At 36.0% G+C, this 15,962-nt stretch overlaps 1 protein-coding gene across 1 annotated transcript in view; it reads right to left on the reverse strand.

Moving 5' to 3' along the window:
- The window catches only part of LOC150083961 (spectrin beta chain-like), a 419,401-nt gene extending 403,774 nt beyond the window's left edge, over window positions 1-15,627 (reverse strand). Inside the window, exon 1 of the mRNA XM_090375833.1 lies at window positions 15,526-15,627. The gene's annotated coding sequence lies outside the window, so the exon portion shown is untranslated. The remainder of the gene's footprint in view (window positions 1-15,525) is intronic.
- Window positions 15,628-15,962: the final 335 nt, after the last annotated feature.

The following is a 15,962-nucleotide window of genomic DNA, read 5'->3' on the forward strand; positions in this document are numbered from 1 at the left end:
GGGGAAACCCTGGAGGCCGCAATCATTACACGAATACCTTGTACCTTGTACCTTGTGGGCTCGTCGCCACAAGGCACAGTAACCAAAAGATTCCTCCAAGAGGTAAAATTTGCGATGACCAAAACTGCAAGATCCTGGTTCTCTCTCAGCCTTGAAACGTCCTTATTGGTGACCGGCCACGGCTCTCTGAATGAAAACCTGTACCAACTGGGGCTTCTCGCTACCGACCTATGCTTTTGTGGAGGCAAGGAAAACTGGTACCACCTTCTTTTTGACTGTGACTTGTACGAGGATCTCAGAGATCAACTTCGGAGAGACATTCTGAACTTCTCCCCAACCAATGTGGATCAACTAATCCAGACTCCAGACAATGTTTCCTCCCTGCAGGCCTTTGCATCTAGCATTTTTACCCGGCGAAAGACCTTGTATGCCAATGCCAACCAAAACCAGACAAATAATTCTACAGCCTAGATTTCACACTTGTGAAGGGGAAGGCTAAATTCAAATTTTTATTTCTTTATTATTTTATTTTATTTTTTATTTATTTTTTATTTTTTTTTATTTATTTTTTTTCTCTCTATATATTTTATTTTTTATTTATTTTTTATTTTTTTTATTTATTTTTTTTCTCTCTATATATTTTATTTTTTATTTTATTTATTTTAATTTTTATTTATTTTTTTTCTCTCTATATATTTTATTTTTTATTTATTTTTTATTTTTTTTATTTATTTTTTTTCTCTCTATATATTTTATTTTTTATTTTATTTATTTTAATTTTTATTAATTTTTTTCTTTTTTTATTATTATTTTTATTTTATTATTAATATAATTATTATCGGTTTTTTTTGCTCAATTTGCCATACTATCAATTTTTATTTTATTTTTATTTCTCATACATAAATATATCACTTTATTATTATAATATATTATAATGTATTACCTTTATTATAATATATTACCTGCACGCACCACTAGCTTTTTTATTATTTTTTATTTTTTATTTATTTATTATTATTTTTTTACAACCTGCACCATGGGTAGTTTTTTTTTTTTTTTTCTCCTCTCTTCCCTCTGGAATGGGCCCCCAGAGGTTTCTGGCCCACCTGCTGACAACACCAGGTGGGTCAGAGTCTCTTTAGAGACGGTACGTGTTTTATTGGGACTGGCCCACCTTCCCGTGGTGTGGACGAGTACCCAGAATCATTTGTCCAGGTGACTGATGCTTCTGAGTAGCCAAACGGCCAGAACAGAACACACACATAATACACACAAACCTACGTCACACACATCTGGCCCAATTGTAGTGATACTGTTCTTGTATTTGAATTTTATTATTACATTATTCAGTTGAAAAAGAGACTCGTTAGTCTTGAAAGCTACTGCCTGTTACTTATATATTTTATTATTACATTAAACTGGGTTATCATTATACGCATCTAAAAAATAAAATGAAATAAAAAAAAAAAAAAACAGCTGCACCTGATTAACTAACTCCAGGCAGAACGCGACGAAAAAATAAATAAATAATAATTATTATAATAAATAAATAATTTTTCACTGTGGACTTTCAGTTCGTTGCACGAGTATTCTAATGCGTCTTGCTTCAGCATGGGTTTGCCTTCCATGCTCGAAGACTTTTGCAGCATAAGTCTGCAGCGCTGAGAGGTTTTCTGGTGTTCGGAGTAGGAGATCCGGTTGATGCTCAGTGATGTTTGGTACTGCCTGTGTAAGAGTTCTTCTGATGTCTTCATACAGCGGACATTCAAATAGCAGATGCTTCCAGTTCTCCTTTTCTCCACAGAAACAGCCATCTGTTGTAGACAGTCCTAGCTGAAGAAGCTTCTCGTCGAGGGAGCCATGTCCAGTGACCAAGAAGGAGGATTCCAAGGTCAGCGACAGCCAGGACTTAACAGTTTTCGTTGCAGTAAATGAGACCTCTGGAAGGAATTTTCTAGTGACGGCGCCTATTACAGAGGTATCCCATCTGGTCTGCCAAATGTTTATTAGTTCATTGTAGCACCTGAGTCTTTCGGCTTTGGGGTTGCTGTTTAGATCCAGTTCAATTTCAAGGATTTTAGTTGGAATTTTCTTCTTGATCCTGAAGTTTAGACCTCGATAGATGACGTACAAATCCAGTGGTAATGTTCCGGCGATCACTTGAATGGCAGCTGTGGACACTGTTCGGCAAATTCTATGAGTAGACAAAAGCATGCTTCGCTGGATGGAGTTAAGTTTGTCTCTCATTTTGACTAGCTTCACTCTATGAAACCATGCTCCAGCCGCATATGTCACAATAGGCAAAAAGACCACTCTGTAATATAAGGACAGAGTTTTATTTGAGAGTCCCCAGTCACATCTGGAAAATCTAATGATGGCCGCTGAAAATCTTTTAGCCCTGGTCCCTAGGTGCATAAGATGTTGGTGGAAGCTCAGCTTGTGATCAATAATCACCCCCAGGACTTTCGTCTGTGTTACGATCGGGAGTTGCTTTCCAGAGATCTTAATTTGTGGCGGGCGTCTGAGATCTAGTTTGGATTTGAATAGCATCATTTTTTTTTTTTTTTTATCCGGATTGATTCGTAGTTTTCCACAACTGTGATCATGTGATTTGCAACGTTGTGGGACAAACCATTTGTGTGCACAGCAGGGTACCTAATAAAGTGGCAGCACAGTGTATATAGCGTATACATTATATATTTTTATGTTTTATATTTTATGTGAGAGGTTTATTTATATTGTGATATTTTAATGGTTGTATCTTTTTATAAGTTTATTTTGTGAGTCGTGTGTATTAAAAGATTTTTGGAATTGGAGTTTGATTGAGATGAGATGAGGTGGTTGTTGAAAAGGCAGGGCGAAAAGTGGTGGCGCACTCCTATAATGCAGCGACAAGGAGGCCATTTGTATATGTTTGTTAGAAAAAACTACAGTACTTGTATGCTAGATAGTAGTGACGCACCTCCCAGATGATTCTCACCCTTCTCAAGGGTGTTCTCCTAGTAAATAAAAATAAATTTTCTGTTTATACTCCGGCACGACAACCAAGTCAGTAGAGTTTACAATAAATCGTCAATACAAATATTTATCGTATTTAGTAGTCACGGGCTTGAACCCCGGTGCACTCAAGGAACGCGTGCTATGCACTCTCGCTCCTGACCACTGGGCTACGTCAGTCACGGTTTGTGGTGGCTCTATAGCCGCCACAAGCCTTGAGACAATTTATTCTCGTGGTAGGTCGGTTATAAATCCCACGTTATGAATCACGAAGAGCCACAAACTTTATTTCTAGTCCTTTGTAACACTCTAATAAATTATAATGATATAACTTCAAATAAAAGTTTATCGGTACATAATTTCTATTGGGAATCCATATACAAACAATTTGACAGCTAACAATTAGAATATTGGCTTCACATTGTTTGGAACTAGCTCTTCAGAAATACAATTAAAATACTACTAAAGTAAACAATTAAAGCAAAATCTGCCCACTTCAGTCATTATTACAAAGTGAAACCCTCGGGATAAGACCTGCCCAAACATCCGCAGGAAAAATATCTTTCCACATCATATAAACAGTTGCACACCAACTCCAATATGCCAAAAACATCAAAGAAGAACTCGACAACAAAACAGCAGAAAAAATCCAGCTGGAATCACACAATAACCAGGTCACAGTCGCCATTTAAGAGACTGCCGGTAAGAATTTTCTTTGTTCATCATCCACATCATCGATCATTTTTTAAAAATTAATCTTTTAGTTTCTTATTCAACATCAAAATGAAACATCCCTTGTTGAGTTCACAGGTAGATATAGGCTGCCGGTAAGAACTTTTCACATTCATTATCTACCCTTTGTTCAGATGTTTCAGATATGTTTCACCACCATTTCCTTTCTTTTGCAGCCCACCAATTCCAACTTGGACCTGTTTCGGAAAGCTGAAAAACATCACATTCCGGATTATCCGCCACTAATGACCACGCTGAAGGGAAAACATGGGAACGAGCCCAACACAACAATCACAAGGTCATCTGGACGTCCTCTGACAGTATCAAGAAAACTATACGAAAAACTGGATCCCTACAAGGCCTTCGATCCGAAATCCCGATACGTGCAGAACAGTTCTTCCAAATCTAGTAAGGTGGCAAAGGGAAAAGGAAAGAAATCACGAGGGACAAAAAAATACTGAATGCGTTTTAAAGAAATCACGAGGGACAAAAAAATACTGAATGCGTTTTAAAGAAATATTGTGGCTGGATGGATGGTGCTGTCCAACGCGATATTATTGAGAAAAATCTGAAATTTGTAAGTCGTGAGAGATAGTGTACGCTTGATGAGCTGAAGTAAATGTATGTATAAATGCCTGATATCAGTGATAATTAAAAGAATTAAACAAAATCACTATTATGTGTCATTTGCATAAATATTAGCATTAATCAGACCAAATAATACAAGAAAGTGAACTTATTTTGCATCGACCAAAAAAATCTCAAAGTACATCACAATTTGTCCGTTTTTAAAAACTCACAATCCAATTCTGCCATGAACCTTGTCAAACTCTATATCAACTACCTTGGGAGGCAACTTATTCCAGTGATCAGCAATACGCTACCCAGAGGTTAGATTCCGAAAATTTCTACATCACCTTATTGTTCACCTGCCAATGTGAAGGTAGCTCCTCTCATTCATTCTGCTTTTCCTTTAAGAGACAAAAGCAGAAAAGTCAAAGAGATCCGATAGTCACAAACACAAAATTTAAACATAAAATTCTAAGTAGAATTAATGGACCGATATTAAGCTTCCTTCAACGTGGGATCGAACGCTGGAGGAACTCTCACAGAATATACAATTTTAAAAAAATAAATAGCTTTGTAAATAAATAGCTCCATATCGATTGGACTAAACAAAATGGATCCTGCCTGGATCTAATTCTCCGGGACCGTACGATGGTTTCTCCACCTGCTACACTTCTGAAGAGGTCTGCATTCGAGTTCTGACGGGGACTGGTGAAATAAATAATTAAAGGTGTCCTGAATCGGCACTGTTGCAGAGCTCAAAATAAAAAAACATTACGACAGTTAATAAAGTACAGTGCAACTTTGATATAACGAGCCTCTTCATACTGCGGTTTCAGATATACCGCGGGTATGATCATGTCCCTCAAAATGAATTATGAAAAAAAAGGAGTGTATTCAAAGAACTAGCAATTTCATATTGGAAACTGGAAAAAGTGATTACTGTATATCCTACTACCATATTTCCAAGAGGGTAAATTAGCTAAAAATTAGCTATGTATTCACTTCGATATATTCAGTATTCAGTTGTGGAGTAATTTTAGTTTTCTCAAAATAAGCTAAATTCTAGGGCATCAGAAATAAATACACTGAAAAATTAGTTAAAGGAAAAAAAGTTGAAGATTACGGAGCGTTAAGAGTAGCGCAACAAAATGCAGTTTATTTCGGAGAGTGGAATTCCAGAAGGAACGATCCGCGGTTGGATGAAAGAAGAAGAAAAATTGCCTTCATTCGCAGACTCTGTAGAAGATGAAGTAGGCCTCCAAAGAAAGAAAAGTAGACTTTGTGAAACAGTGATGTGGAACAATGCTTATACAAGTGGTTTCTGCAGAAGCGTAGTGAAGGAGTATCGATAAATGGATAATTTTGAAAGCACAGCCACTTAAATTTCATAAGCTACTTGGTGGAGATGACACACTTAAAGCTTCTGAAGGGTGGCTTTGGAGATGGACGGCACGTCATGGGATATCCCAGATTAATATTGATATTGTAGGAGAATCTGGATTTAGTGACATTACAGCAGCAGAAGCGTTTCCTGAATTTCTGCGTAATGTGATTCAAGATGATGAATTCACAGATGAGTAGTTGTATAACTGTGACGAAACAGAGCTGTATTATAAACTTTTACCAGACAAGTCACTGGATATTAAAGAGGTACCCAGCAAAGCGGGAAATGAAAACAATAACAAAGAGAGAATTACTGATTACTATGCGCAAACAAGAATCGAAATCACAAGCCACCGTGCATCGGTAAAAGTCAAAGTCCCCACTGTTTTAAGCAATCAACGTGAAATCTCTACCTGTGATTTATAAAAATAGCTCCAACGCTTGGATGATGAGTGATATTTTTGCTTCATGGTTTGTAAGTGAATTTGTACCATCAGTAAGACGCCACATGCTTACCAAAAAAACTTGAAGAAGAGGCTCTGTTACTGTAGGATCACTGCCCAGCTCATTTAGCTGATGTCCTGAAATCGAAAGATGGCAAGATTCAGAGTTGCGTTTCTGCCAAGGAACACAACTGCGTTAATTCAGCCCATGGATCGGAGCATTATTTGAGCTTTCAAAACCTACCATCTTGTTGGTGTTATAAACTCAGAAATTCAAGTTGTAGAATTTCTGAAAATATTGACACTTGAAAGACGTTGTGTACAATTTTGGATTAGCGTGGGAGAAAGTAAAGTCAACAACTGAAAATTGTTGGAAAAAATGTTGCAAAATACGAGATCAGTAATAATAATTTTGGATTAGCGTGGGAGAAAGTAAAGTCAATAACTGAAAATTGTTGGAAAAAATGTTGCAAAATACGAGATCAGTAATAATAATCTTGAATAGCAGCATTTTCAGAACAAGAAGCAAAGGCTGCTTGTACGAATGGCCCGTTGGTCTAGGGGTATGATTCTCGCTTTGGGTGCGAGAGGTCCCGGGTTCAAATCCCGGACGGGCCCGGTTTCTTTTTTAATCCCAGGGGCTCAAGTCTGGTGAGGCACACCCAGGGTCCTGAGCTGGATATCATCATTCTTCTCTTTCTTGGTGATTCCCTTCTACTTTTCTTGCTCTCTCTCTCTCTCAGGGTAACTCGTGAATTTTTTTTTTTTTTTTTTGACTGGTGCAGCATAAGCCTCAGGCTTCCTTGCACCATATAGCTAATAATAATAATAATAATAATAATAATAATAATAATAATAATAATAATGTACTCGATGGCAGTCTTGGAGCAAATGACCTGGTTGCTTGAATTGAGATAGACGCAGAAGCTCCAGTTGCGCATTACCTGAACGAGGAAGAAATCGTAGCCTTTGTGAACAGTGGGAAGACAATTGACAAACAGAAGGCCAATAACATAGTGAATGACTCGAAGATAATGTGGATCACTCATGTAAGGAAAAAGCACCAGAAATTAACAAAGTTCTTGGAAACATTAATGAGATGATAGCGTGATTAGAACGTCAGAGTGATAGTGAACATCTTCGTGTATTGCATCTGACCACTATTAAGAACTATGTACTGAAAAAAAACACTATCATCAGTTCCGGAAAATTAGATTACATGACTATTTCAGAACGAATGCGTAAAATGTGAGTCCATAACAGCATTCAGCATTAGTAGAATGTAAAGGGAATAACATAACCTTTAATATTTCATGTCTTTTAGTCTGTATACTCACAAAACATTAGTAAATAAAGTATTCATTTACTAAGTAAATTGTATTTATGTAAAAAAAAAAAAAACTGCGAAAAATGGCAAAATTTTTTCGGCTATAACGCGCTTCGCTTATAACGCGGATATAGCAGTTGTCGCCTGGCACCCGCGTTATATCGAGGTTGCACTGTATGTTAGTAATGGTGGCCGATACACTATATTGTTCTTACACTTTATCCACCTTGATAAAAATCATTTATTTTAAACCAATAAGTTAGAGCACCATTACCGTAGTTGCCCACTTGCCAAGTGATTAAGGTTGTTGTAATTCTGAAAGTTATATATATTTTTTCTTCTTCATTTTTTTTCTTTTGTACAAGCATTTTGTTCTTGACCAATCCGCAAGTGATCAAGGTTCCGGTAGCGGTGCTGTAAGGTACTGCTGTACAATAAACGATTTTATCGCAGTGTACATAAAGCAAGTAATTAGAATTAATCTTGATGTATAATTAAAGATAAACTCATTCAAATACTTGATCAAAGCGTATTTGAATCTGTTTCAAGACGAATGCATTCTGCATTCATATAGGCTGCTTGTGGCGTTAGTGTTCTCATACGAGAGCTATATTCATGGTACAGCACAAACGTTCTCGTTATTCTAGAGGACCCTGTTACCTGGAGAGTGTATCTAAACGTTCTGGAGGACTTGTTTCATCGTATAATGCTGACGACTTATGGAAGAGTGGTGTACAGCTCCACAACAATTCCACAGACAACAGGAAACGAATTATGTAGGAATGGTATGCAGAATACCCAACAGATATGCTGCATCTGCCATGGTACTCTACTAAGATTCATTTTAATGCAGGTTTGTCACTTATTATGTCAGTACCGATATTCTTCATGGAGCAATGTTATCAATGGAGTCCCTCAGGGTTCGGCGTTAGGCCCTTTTACTGTTTTAAATATTTATTAGGGACATTGTGGAAGGCATATCAAGATTAATGTCTATTTATTGATAATATAAAAGTTATCAGTGTAGTTAATGACAATAACGTTACTAACCACCCTGTCCACATGAGATATCTTTGCCACCTTCAGTTATCAAAGTAATTTCATCCTTTAGCTTACACGTACTTGGATTTTGGTTTATTTGTTCATATTAGATAGGCTGCTGTTTGAGAAGTCTAAATGTCAAGGTCTTCCTGAATTGAGTGGCATCCAGTAATATTTTGACTATTCCACCCCATTTGCTACTACTCCCTGCAGGTTAGATATATAAAACAAAACTTACAGACAAGTCAATCTACCGGAGTTTGAAGGATTTATAAGCTTGGAACGGGAAGCTCATAAAAAGTTGTTTTCCCTTGAGCAATAACAGAACAGACAATTATAAAACCTTGACTGAGCCTACTTATTACAAGCCCACCACAATCTCGGTTACAATATGTCTCTAAAAATGCATTTCCCCTGTTCCCATTTAAACTTGTGCAGATAACATTGAATATGAACGTTTCATCAAGATATTGACACTACGGAGAAACGTTACCAAGGAAGGTGGAAGTCCAATAATGGCACTGATGAGATAGACTCCAGATAATTACAAAAGAAAACGAAAACAAATATCAAAATGGCTATATTTTTATAGCCCTTTATTTTAATACTTGTTAAAACAAAACTTCATTAAAATTTTCAATGCTGAACCAACATCCCTTTCTGAATTTGTGGGCGCTAGGCAATATTTGACTACAAATTTTTTTCTTAGTCTACCAGATCTTTGAAGTTTCATCATCGGAAATTAACCATTATGGCACTTAGGTAAATGATTTAGCAAAATAATACGAACTTCAGATTTATTTGCATATTTTTTTATTGAGTATCCAAATAAAAGAAATTTTATTGTCCAATACTGGAAAACTGATTTCATTGTTTATTAGGGCTTTTTAGGACAACAATAGGAATACTGTAGTCAACAATGTGTGCCAATTGCTCTGACAAAATAGTTGCCCACTTTGGTCATTATTACAAGAGAAGCCTTCGGAATAAGGCCTGCCCAAACATCTGCAGGAAAAACACCTTTCCATCTCACATACACAGTTGCCCAACAACTCCAATATGCCAAAAACATCAAAGAAGACCTCAAAAACAAAGCAGCAGATAAAATCCAGTTGGAATCACACCGTAACCAGGTCACAATCACCATTTAAGAGACTGCCGGTAAGATCTTTTCTCATTCCTCACATACACGGAAAATTTCAAAACCGATGTTTTAAAACTTATTAGTTTTTAAGTCAGACATTGATTAACTCTGTTTCCTTTCTTTTCCAGCCCACCAATTCCAACTTGGACTTGTTTCGGAAAGCTGAAAAACATCACATTCCGGGTTATCCGCCACTAATGACCACGCTGAAGGGAAAACATGGGAACGAGCCCAACACAACGATCACCAGGTCATCTGGACGTCCTCTGACAGTATCGAGAAAACTGTACCAAAAGTTGGATCCTTATAAGGCCTTTGATCCGAAACCCCGATACGTACAGAACAGTTCTTCCAAGTCCAGTAAGGTGGCTTCAGGTGGAAAAGGAAAGAAATCTCGAGGCACAAAAAGATATTGAATGCATTTGAAATGACTTGTGGCTGGATGGATTTTGCTGTCTAATGAGATTCAACAAAGATAAATTATGAGAAACAAAGTAGTGACTGGTTAATGTACAAAGGCAGTTGATGTAAATGTATGTGTGTGTGTGTGTGTGTGTGTGTGTACATGCGTATAATAATAAAAAATTAAAATCAGTTTTATGAGTTGTTACTGCAACAAGTTGTGATTACCTAAAATAACCATTATATTCATACACAAAACAGTTGATTAAGCAAGATCTCATTATTCTGAAGTTTTAGGTGCGGCACAATTAGATAATTTATAATTCTGATGTTCATAATGCATAGTTGCAAGTTATTAATTTAAATTTATTTTTAAATTTACAGTAATAGGGAACTTTCATGTCGTGTCCATATGGCTATCAGGCTTTTGTGGTATCTTATTTCCACCTCTTTTACATTGGGATGGATCTACTCACTGCTTGAACTGGACCAGAACGCACTGAATACCTTTCCAGTTGATAAAATTTGTTTTCTAAATTAATTTCAAGGCGTTCCGGCTATTAACCATCCACCAAACGTTTTCCAAATCTCTTAAGATGGTCATTATTGATTACAAGTTTGAGCACACCTGAATAATGGATTTAATGAGAACTGGTTTATAAATGTTCATTTATTTATTTCAGTTTAGAAAATGTTACAACTTGCCTTCGACAATCTGCGCTAGCAGAGTGAATTTGAAAAATAAATGTATACTATCCTACCAAAAATCTCGGGACACTTACAGTTCTGAACAAATCGTATTCAGAGAAATTAATAGTGTGTTGGCTCACCTTTGGCAGCTAGTGTGTGTGTGTGTGTCCTAATTTCGGAGAGATATAACTTTTGAAATTCTCTGCGGTTGCCATCATATATATACATAAAAAAAAGGATAAAAGTTGTTCCCATCGATAACTGCATTTGAACCCAGACCTTTCCCACAGATCTGGAAGAACGGTGATTGTAATAATCGACGCGATGGCTCTTTGCCCATAATGAATTTGGTTCATGCCAAATTCCATGCTGTTAAATGTATGCCAAAGTCCTTACACGATATTCTAGATGCATTCATAAAGAACAGTTGGTATGCAAATTGAGCATGGACGTATTGGTTACTTTAGCATGTAAGTTTAATAAAAGCCACCCACACACACTTAAATTTAAATTGGAAGAGGGTACTCTTCCAGAATAGATCTGCGTAAATTTGCGTTCAGGTCGAGTAATTGATTTTTGGAATAGTTTCTACCTCATGTTGCGAAAGTCGGTAGTCTGTATACATTTAAAGGGTAAGCTAGGTTAGCTGAGTTTAAAGCCTTAGCAACTAAGGCCATGACGCATCATTATATTGTGCGTGTTCTTTGGTCAGTTTGCGTTTGCTGAACGAAAAACCAATTTCTAGAGAGAAAACCATACAAACGACGAAATCAGCTGTGTTGTAAAAAAAAAAAAAAAAAAAAAAATCATTAACGGAATTCGAAGTCAGGGTTCTTCAATCTGGTAGGGGTGGTTAGTGATTATAGCCATTGTGAGGGTTTCAGAGAGGAAGAAAGCTGCCTGGGGACAAGAATAGCATCATGTCGTTTTTAGTGACGAATCGCATTTCTGTATGGGATCCAAAAATGGCATTTGCTTGTCTGGAGACACTCCAGGGATGGGGGTAATACATCCTGCATAAGGGAGCGATATACCAGACCAATACTCAGAATAATGGCATTGGGAGCCATCCGTTACAATAGCTGTTGATCTCTGGTCGTTATTGATGGCTCATTAACAACTGTAGTACATTAATACCATCCCAAACGCTATTTTTTAATAAGACAATACCTGCCCCCATGTGGCTCACATATTAGCAAGGCTTGCAAGTTTATTACGTCTGTGGCCCATTGAACACGTTGAGGATATGATAGTACGTTCACTGACCTCCGCCCCTGCCAATGTTGCTTAACTCACAGCACAAATGCAAGAAGTATGGCTCGATGTTCACCAAAATGGCATTCATCCTTCTCAACTCCTTACCGCGTGTTTGTCCGCCTGTATCGCTGCTTACGGAGGCCATACGTCATAAGTACTCAGCTGTATTTTTTGTAAATGCGTCTGAGCTGATATACAAATTTTGATCTATGATCCCACTGCCGATGCAAAGAATGAAAAGGCGAAATGTTGGACTGAGCCACACAAAAGATGACAAATGAGATGGAATTCCTTGACCAAAGGAGTAATGACCAAATGTTTTATACTCGATATTAAATTCACTACCTGAAAAAATAATCATCTTTGGTTTTACACAAGCTTCTTACATCATACATTTTAACTGCCCATGGTTCTTTGAAGGCATGTCTTCTTAAATTCAAGGCCCGCAAATTGGGTAGTACCCCTTGCGCCAAAAATCTCTCCAACAACAACTCTTAAATTCAATTTAGCCACATCAGATATCTATTTCTGTGGCGCCTCTGATGACTGGAATCATGTCTTATTCTTTTGACCAGTTCATCAAGAATTAAGGCAAACGCTTTCTAGTACAGTACATAATTTTATCCCTGGAAATGAAAGATATTTTATTGCAAATCAAAATGCTTTTGCAGCTCTACAGGAATATGCGACACATGTTTTTAACAGACGACGCGGATTACTGAATTAACTTCTGGACCAAAGAAGACTACTTTTACAATCTGACTTGAAAACACTCCTGTTTTGAAATTCAGTTTTATTTATTTGGGCTTCATTATTTCCTTGGGGTAGTGTTAACCTTTATTATTATCTCTCTGTTTTTTTTACGTAATTATTTTTATTTCTTTTATGATTATTATTATTATTATTATTTAGTTTTTATTATTTTTATTTCATTTTATAATTATTCAAAAATTAAATAATTAAAATATTATTTTATTTTATTTTAAAATTTCAAATTAATTATTAATTTTACAAGTCCCTTTGGGGTCTTTTTTTTTTTTTTTTTTTAATGCTAGCCCCTTTGGGGCCACGATTCGTTGGTCTCCAGTTTATTAGAGACGGGATATTTAGTTGCTCGTACAAAGAATTGGGCTTCCTGAGAAAGGAAACTGCTGGCATCCACTGCTATTGCGCCATCTTCAGTGGATGCGGGATTTTTGTGGTTTTGACCACCGTACGTGATAAAATGACACTGTTGCACCCATATGTGTTGTGCTTCTTCATGTGGGTTCTAGATATAATCCATTTAGTACATAGTACGTGATAGTGGGGCTAGCGTACCCATGGCGTGGACGGGTACTGGGAAGCATCTTTCCTGGTGATTGCTGATTCCTGGTAGCAAAGTGGCAGAAAACAACTACGTGTATATAAGAAATAACTGCCGACCGGGCTAGCCGGGTGGGGAAAAGTGCCTGCCTGGCAACCCAAAGGTCGCGGGTTCGAATCCTGCCACGGGCTTGGATCAGAATAAATGCAAAAACTTTGGGAGGTGCATTATGGCAACAGAAGCCGATGCGCCAACAACTAACAAAAAAAAAAAAAAAAAAAGAAACAACTCAACTCCACATAATCATTTCTTACTGATATCCGTTATTCCACTTATTTTGAGCTCACCGCATGCACACCTTTACTTGCGGAAATTTCACTGACGAACAGTGTATTTATGCACAACTTAATTTAGTAATCTGCGCTGACCAATCACAATTTCTTACCCGTGGAACTCCATTATACACAATAATCCCCTTTTTCTTAGAGCATTCCTTCTTCATCACAACGGATTTTTCAATTCACCGACTACCTTTCGGGACCAGATAGTTTCATCTGCGTTAGTTTAACATACCGAAGTTTTTAATTTTGTATTTGGTTTCAATAAATGTTTTTGATCGGCATCTCTAGATTACTGTCTTGATGTGTATTGAATTTATTGAAATAGAATATTAAGTGTGTTTTGCATGGTTCTTCCCTGATAGGGGGAACTAAGGCTATGAGGCGTAAAACAACAACAGAACTAAAAATACAAATAATTCATTGTACTTTACACCAGAAGATTTGCAGTTTTTGTTTTGAAATGTTTCAGAACACGTACATTATGAAAGTTAATATCTGTCTATTCTACTCTAATAAAATGTATAAAGTGATGTAAAAAAGTGATGTCTAGACCTTAGAGAGGAAAGTCGTTTTACTCTCCCCCTCCCCCTCCTCCTTTCCGACGCCAATTACAAAAACGGTTCGTTTGAGGATGGCTTTACGATCTAAGCGAAATCGTGGTGTGCTAAAAGCGCTAACAAAACTGAGGAAATGGTGAAAGAACACAAAATTAACTACTGACAGTTGTTGGAAAATACTGGGGGGGGGGGGAAGCCGCTACAGTACAAAATTTTTGGCAGCAGTGTATATGATTCAAGCAATTTGAATCATCTGACCATTCTGTTAGGAAGAGTTGCAATAAAATTGCGACAAAAACGTCCTTTCATCACCTCCTGTGATGAAAGGATGTTTTTGTCGGAAACGTAATGTTATTTATTTATTTATTTATTTTTTTTTTTTTTGAGAACTAAACAGTTCTCAAAAAAATAAATAAATAAATAACATTACGTTTTCGTGGTAAAAAAAAATAATAATAGTAAAACAAAATGTAACGATTAGTAATTACAATTTCAACAGATTTGGCCAATCCACAACACTCAATGGGTAACTACTTAAATCGAAATTTCTTCGATTTAAGTAGTTACCCATTGAGTGTTGTGGATTGGCCAAATCTCTTGAAATTGTAATTACTAATCGTTACACTTTGTTTTACTATTTCGATTTCTTCGAAATAGTAAAACTTTAAAATCGAAAAAAATCGAAATTTCTTCGATTTAAACATCACTAACCGTGTACTGTAATTCTCATCAGTAATTACAAAGCCGAAATAGTGGTGTGAATTATGAGAAATAAGCTGATAATACAATTACATATTTGTATTTTATATTTTATTTTAATTATTATTCTATTTTATATTTTTTATTTTATTCGAATTTTCCATTTTGTATTTTTTAACATAATATTTATTTATTCATTTAATTTATTTAGTTAGTTTATTTATTATTAAACATTTTTAATAAATGCATTAAATTTAAAGGTAGGGGGCACACTTTGGAAATATAACTTTCGTTTGACTAAACGCATCTGATGACGTAATTTATATAACTGAACGTTACCAGAAGAAAGCACTTTTCGGACATAAAATAATTAAAAAATTTTAACATTAGTTTAAATAAATTTACATCATAAAGCCGCTAAAATTATTTTGTACAGAATTATACAATTTTGTCTTTAAACATGTGAGTACAGTATATATATATATATATATATATATATATATATATATATATTTATAAATAAAAAAAAATACAGTACATTGCTTCAAAAATCGCCATAAGCCTATGTGCGATTAGGTTTTTAAATATTCGTATTATTTATTATCTCTACTGATAATAGTATATCTTTTCACCTACCTTAGACAACCTTCCAGTTTCCTGAGAAATTTATGCAACTTCTTTTGGATATATTTGCATTAAGACACGCACTTCTTTTATTACTTGTGAACACAATAAGTATGGCAGAAAGACTTATCTATTGTGTACACAGGCGACACCTATAATTTATGCTGTTCTCGCTTTAAAAATAGAATTTAAATCGAAGCGAAGCTGTGTTTGTAAGGTAGGTACACATGAAAGATGTTATGCTGTAAATATCAATTGAATCGAGTTTTGAGTATTTGTTTACGTTTCGCCCATCATTGAATATGGCTCTGCCATGGATAGCATGTTTCAGATAATCAAACAAATTATTTTACGAAGAATTTGTAAATTTTTCCGTATGCAGAGATGTGTTTTTTTCCGTTTGCAGAAGATGTGGTTTTTACATATGCTAGTGTGTTTATTCTGCTTCT

Source organism: Mastigoproctus giganteus, chromosome 6 (assembly GCF_048544385.1).
Source record: "Mastigoproctus giganteus isolate SK-2022 chromosome 6, ASM4854438v1, whole genome shotgun sequence".
NCBI lineage: Eukaryota > Metazoa > Arthropoda > Arachnida > Uropygi > Thelyphonidae > Mastigoproctus > Mastigoproctus giganteus.